The following is a 6,117-nucleotide window of genomic DNA, read 5'->3' on the forward strand; positions in this document are numbered from 1 at the left end:
GATGGGTTCACCTCTTGAGTCTGGTTGCTTTGAAGTTTTCTTCCTCATAACATATTAGGGAGTTTTCCTTACCACAGTCGTCCCAGGCTGCTAATCAGGGATAAACACCCATCATTCACCTTAATTCTTAAATTCTGTAAAGCTGCTTTGAGACTATGTCCATTGTGAAAAGCGCTATAGAAATAAACTTGACTTGACTATTAACAGGTAGGTATAATTTATTTAATAAGCAAAGTTGTAAAAGACTGAATTGTTACTGGTATTGATTCAAGAACTGGTGTTGCTATTATTTGACCTAGATGGAAGCAGCCATGAAATTATTCCAATATAAAATCGTTATGCTCAATAACAAGAACAAATTCAGTTACAATAATGTTATTTCAGGAAGTACAGTTCACACGGCTGACTGACAGAGAGAGAAAGAGAGAGAGAGAGAGAGAGAGAGAGAGAGAGAGAGAGAGAGAGAGAGAGAGAGAGAGAGAGAGAGAGAGAGAGAGAGAGAGAGAGAGAGAGAGAGAGAGAGAGAGAGAGAGAGAGAGAGTTTTCAGGCTGAATCATGCCAGACTGCTCTGTAGCATTAGCCAGGACAGGCTTCTTTCCCCAGGTCTGAGCTTTACAATCCATTTTATTAAACCCTGAGAGACATTTTAGCTGAGCATCAATAAAAGAGGAGAACTGTGAGAAGTTCTATGCTGGGCAATTCTTATTACTCAACACTGCACTCCAGGAACATGGATTATTTTACAGTGTAATGTTGCTAATAGCAAAGCAAACAAGCCTAGTTAGAACTCTTAACCTTTACATTTGAGTGATTACTGGAAGGTGATTCTTTTCACAGCTCTCAGTGTTCAGTGTTTGAATAAAATCTTTTATGAAACAGTTTATGATAATAAAACAAACACAGGAAGTGAGGTAATGTGTCTCCTGTCAAAGCTCAATCATCCGCACACCAGTTTGGTGTTAACTATTATAGACAGTATAAACACTGCCGTGCCACCCTGTAACCTGGGTGTATGTACAGAAAACAGAACTCATAGGACAAATAGTGATGTATTTTGACAAGACATCATAAAAAAGTATTCTGACATTTAGTCATCTGTCTCACAAAACAACAACACAAAGCCACAACATGAGCAGAATGACTTCATTCATATGGTCCTGCTTATGCAACATGTTTATTTTTGTTGCTTTTGCGCTTGTGATTAAATGTAAACTCGATAGACATCCATTCACAGCACACATATGGCTTATGTTTCACTTGCCTGGCACTTTCCATGTGAACTTAACAAACTTTCTAATTCATCCAAATTTTAAAAAATTCACAATAGTTATTTTTTATTCCACTTTCATTTAATGGCCATTTGAAACTAAATCACATAAAATGTTTACTTTAAAGTAATATACACTAGAAGAAGCCACTTCTGAAATTAACGTATTATAGCTTGGTGCCCAAAGATCCAATGGAGTGACCATGACTGCAGAACAAGTAAAGTCTGGAGGCTCCTTTTGTATTAACTAACACACATTCAGTGGGTGTACAAATTTATAGACAGATTATAGACTGATAGAAGACTCATGAAGAACATTAGACATTTGCTAAGGGGTATGCAAGATCATGGTTGGCATGCCCATCCCCCTCATGTAAAAAGAGGATTAAATACAAGAATAAATACTTTTCATGCAGTGGGGCACCGCATATACTCCATAACCCATTTATGCTTCTTCGCATACAGGTGACAAGAAACAGGTGTGAGTGATCAGTGATGTGATTCAGCCATGTAACATGCAGGAGTAATGCCATAATCCTGACAGTTATACTGCAATGTTTTCATATATTCCCTCATTTTTTTTTTTTACCAACACTATTCAATTCTCTATCTGGCCTCCCAGCTTGAGGCCTGATTAGTCAGGCGGTAAAATAAAAGCACGTGATGTTAGTTTGCACTTGTGAAAATATATTTCTTCACGATTTTTACAACAATAAAAAGTGAAAAGTGGCTACATTAAATGTAAAACAGCAAATTTGAAAGCACCCTAATATTTCAGACCTAGCATTTGTCTCAGGCTGATAGAGCTAATGCACAGTTTCTGTACAGTATACTTCAGGAGAAATCCCCCAGCACTCCCCCACTCACCATCCTGAACAGCACTGTAACAACAGTGGAATCATTCAAGTTTCTGGGTACCACCATTTCTCAGGACCGGAAGTGGGACAATAACATTGACTCCACTGCTAGTCAGTGAAAGGCCCGGCAGAGGTTGTACTTCCTTCGCCAACTGAGAAAATTCAACCAGCCACAGGAGCTGCTGAAACAATTCTACTCGGACATCATTAAGTCCTGTGTAGATCTATAATTGTCTGGTTTGGTTCAGCTACCAAAATCAGACATCAGGAGGCTCAGAATTTGCCAGTGTAAATCTGCCCTGAATTATGTATAATTTAGAAACAAATCAAATAGACACAAATAATGATTTACAGTCAGCCCATATTGCTACAGTAATTATCACAGGCAATAAACAACTGTAAACAGTATGAACAATTTGCCTTAAACAACTGAATTGCAATAAAGTGACAATGCATAGGGTTAGCTTTGGCTCAATTGGCTAATCCTAAGCGTCGCTCAGAGTGGTGTAGTGTCCCAATAAGCTGCTGTATATTGAGCTGTTGTATAATATTATTATGATATATTCACACCCTACTTTTCACATTAACATAATGCTAGCTGTGCCTCTGCAACTCTTTTGTCCAGGCCTCTGCTGATTTCCCCTTAAGCTTGTGAGTAAAAGAGAAATACTAAAATGATTGCAACACCATGCTCCTTAATCAAAAGAGTCCCAGAGAGCAGGCATTACGCCATTCCTGGAATGCAATTTAATGAACTTACAGGAGGCTTTTCCATTGCTTATGGGAACATCAACAAGTTCCCACAAGTGGCAACCATGACTAATGTGGTGTTTTGTGATTTTTGCCATGGTAGGCAAAAAGTTCCACCATGCACATGTGCAAGATTAAAACTAAGATGCTTTTAGTGTTAATACATGTCTGGTTTTATTAAATCTGTCTGTAAGGGTGTTATAAAAAAAAATGACAAAACTAATGTCACATAGTTTATTGTCAGGTGGAAGAACGTGCCGGAAACCGAAGTGCAATTTACGAAGGTTTTTAATGAAAACAAAAGGGCAAGGCAGAAAACGGCAACCAGAACGAAAACTCCAGGTTTACTAAACCTGGTGAAAGCTATGACCAGAAAGTTCTGAGAACTAACAGAGTCCCGCAAACAAAGAGTAAACAAACCAGAAACATAGTATCCGTAGCTTGGGTAGTCCAGCAATGTTCATCAGCCTAAGCTGTAGAACAGACAATGAGCTGGTGGGTGAACAGATGTTATATAGCAAGGGAGCTGATGAGTGCCAGGTGTGAATGATTAGTAGGTAGGAGAGCTGCTTGGAGTGATAGGTGGGGTAGGTGAAGGTGTGGCTGGTGGATCGCTGACATTTATAGACACATACACTTCTAGAGAGTAATTTGAGAGGTCAGTCTTGTGCTTATCTGCAGCATCTCTGCTGTTGGATGTAGATCCGCCAAGCGTAGATCCGTAAATGCAGGGGAATAAAATTATTAAAGCCCCTCTTTGAATAGAAGCAATCAATGCAAATAAGATATATTTAAAATGCTAAAAAAAATTAACTATTATTTCTCCAAATTATTCTTTTATAATTCTTTCTGGAATGGATCCAAAACCAACCTTATCAAACTACATTTACTAAACCTGATTTGTAGTAGATGTTGCACATGCACTTACAGTCGCAAAACAAAACAAAAAACTATAATGTTGGCAAGTCAGGGCGGATTACTTACTGCAATACTGACTCAGCAACAAGGAAGATTTGGATGAAAAGATGTGATTTTATAAGGTAAGATATTTTTTATATATTTATAAATTATTTACACTTAAACATCATAATTATTGAATCTCTTTTGTCTTGATTTAATAAAAATTTGAATAAAAATAAATAAATAAATAAATATTCAGAGTAGCTTTGATCATTATAAGATGTACTGTCGACTCACTATGTGCATCATGTTTTACAGATTACGTGTTTGTTTTCTAAACAGCTTTGTCATCTCGACGTACATTTTTCTTTGCTAATATGCTCAACTCTCAAACATACATAAGAATGTTCTCTAAATGCAAATATTTGTAATTTGAATTATTGTAAGATATATGGTGGGAAAATACACTAAGGCTATGATTTACTAAATATTTGCATGTAAAAATAAAACTGCAAACCGTTTTCGGGGTGCTTCTGTAGTTAATGCAAATAGATGCAAATGAATTCATCTTAAGGGTAAGCATTATATATATGCATACACCGTTTTTTTCTCTAAACTTTAATTAAATATTTAAAATACAATTAGCTCATTATCTCAAAAACTGAGACTAATTCTAAAAATTGCATGCTATGTGACTATTAGCATGACGCTTGATTTTTCTCATTCTCATAAGTCTCTTACAAAAACTAGGGTTTTCACATAAAAAAAACATTATTCACATCACACACAAGCTTTGTGTTTATTTATAATGGGATCTTATAAGACAATGTTTAGTTTATTTATTACTAGATAACGGTACTAAAAATCTGATTTTGGTAATAATCCAGCATGTGGTCAAATAAACTTTGGTGACAAGAGAAAATATTTGATAATTAAGATTTCTACATAATTTCTTTGTTTTTTATATAATTCACATAATTCTATTATTTCTATATTTCTATAATCAGATTCCTAAGAAAAGTCAAAAAATACAAAATTTATGTCTATTTGGCTGGGAGTTTATCATGAATACTTTTTGACCATTTGATATATTTATAAATGAATATGCTTAATGCTTAGCAAAGGATGAGAAAGTTATATTGATTATTACGAATTAAAGGCCTTTAAATATATATCATTAGAGAAAGCCAAAATATATCTCACAAAAGTGAGTACACCCATCACATTTCAGCAACCAGTGTAGTATAGCTTTTAAAGGGAAATTAAACTGTAACTGCTGTATGTTGAGTTATTTTCAGAGGACAGGACTATACAAGGACTATACAAGCTGCACATTGACTAAAATCTAATATAAAAATAATAAAATATATATAAAATAAATATATACGTGTATATATATATATATATATATATATATATATATATATATATATATATATATATATATATATATATATATTATATTTATATACATGTGTATATATATATATATATATATATATACACATGTATATAAATATAATATATATATATATATATATATATATATATATATATATATATATATATATATATATATATATATATATATATATTAGATTCTATATATATACACACATTGCCAGATTCAGACAGCTGGGTCATAACACTGGAAAAGAGAAATAATTCACAGTGGGACATAAAAACCTGCTCAGTCTGCTGTTAATGGATTCACCATTGCTGAATCTAAATTGAAATGATCCCACGCAGGCTCGGCCTACATAAATCCACTTAAATTTAAAGCCAAAAAGAAAAAAAGAAAGCACAGAAAATAAAGGAATAAAACATTGATTAGAATACTTATGCAAGTCTTTACAAATGCTTTGACTTCCATATTACCAAATTCCATGCTGAATTTTTTTTTACAATATAGAGCTTTGATGTTATTTAAGATACAGGAAAATGCAATGTTTTTCTGCAAGACATTTGTGTAATAAGTGAAAATGAAAAATCTATGTTCTTTAAGCATATTGTTGTCCATATGCATCCAATCAGAACATGTTTAATTCAAGTTTACTGTCAGGGTTTGTCAGAAATTAGCAAACAGCTCTACTAAGTAGTCATATTGTTCACCTCAGCACAGTTCTCAGGACCACCAAGCAGCCTGAAAAGCTAGACTAAAATCTATCTCAATTAGACTAGCAATCCCTCCTATTCTACTCATGATTCAAGCATGGACTGCATCTGATTAGGACAAGTCACACAGACAGCATGGAATGAGGGACAGCTGTGTCATTTCACAGAAATTTGGCTCCATAATAAAATGATTATTATGATTGTTGTGGTTAATTATGAATTACTGT

The sequence above is a fragment of the Silurus aristotelis genome (assembly GCF_946808225.1).
Source record: "Silurus aristotelis genome assembly, chromosome: 8".
In the NCBI taxonomy this organism is placed as follows: Eukaryota; Metazoa; Chordata; class Actinopteri; order Siluriformes; family Siluridae; genus Silurus; species Silurus aristotelis.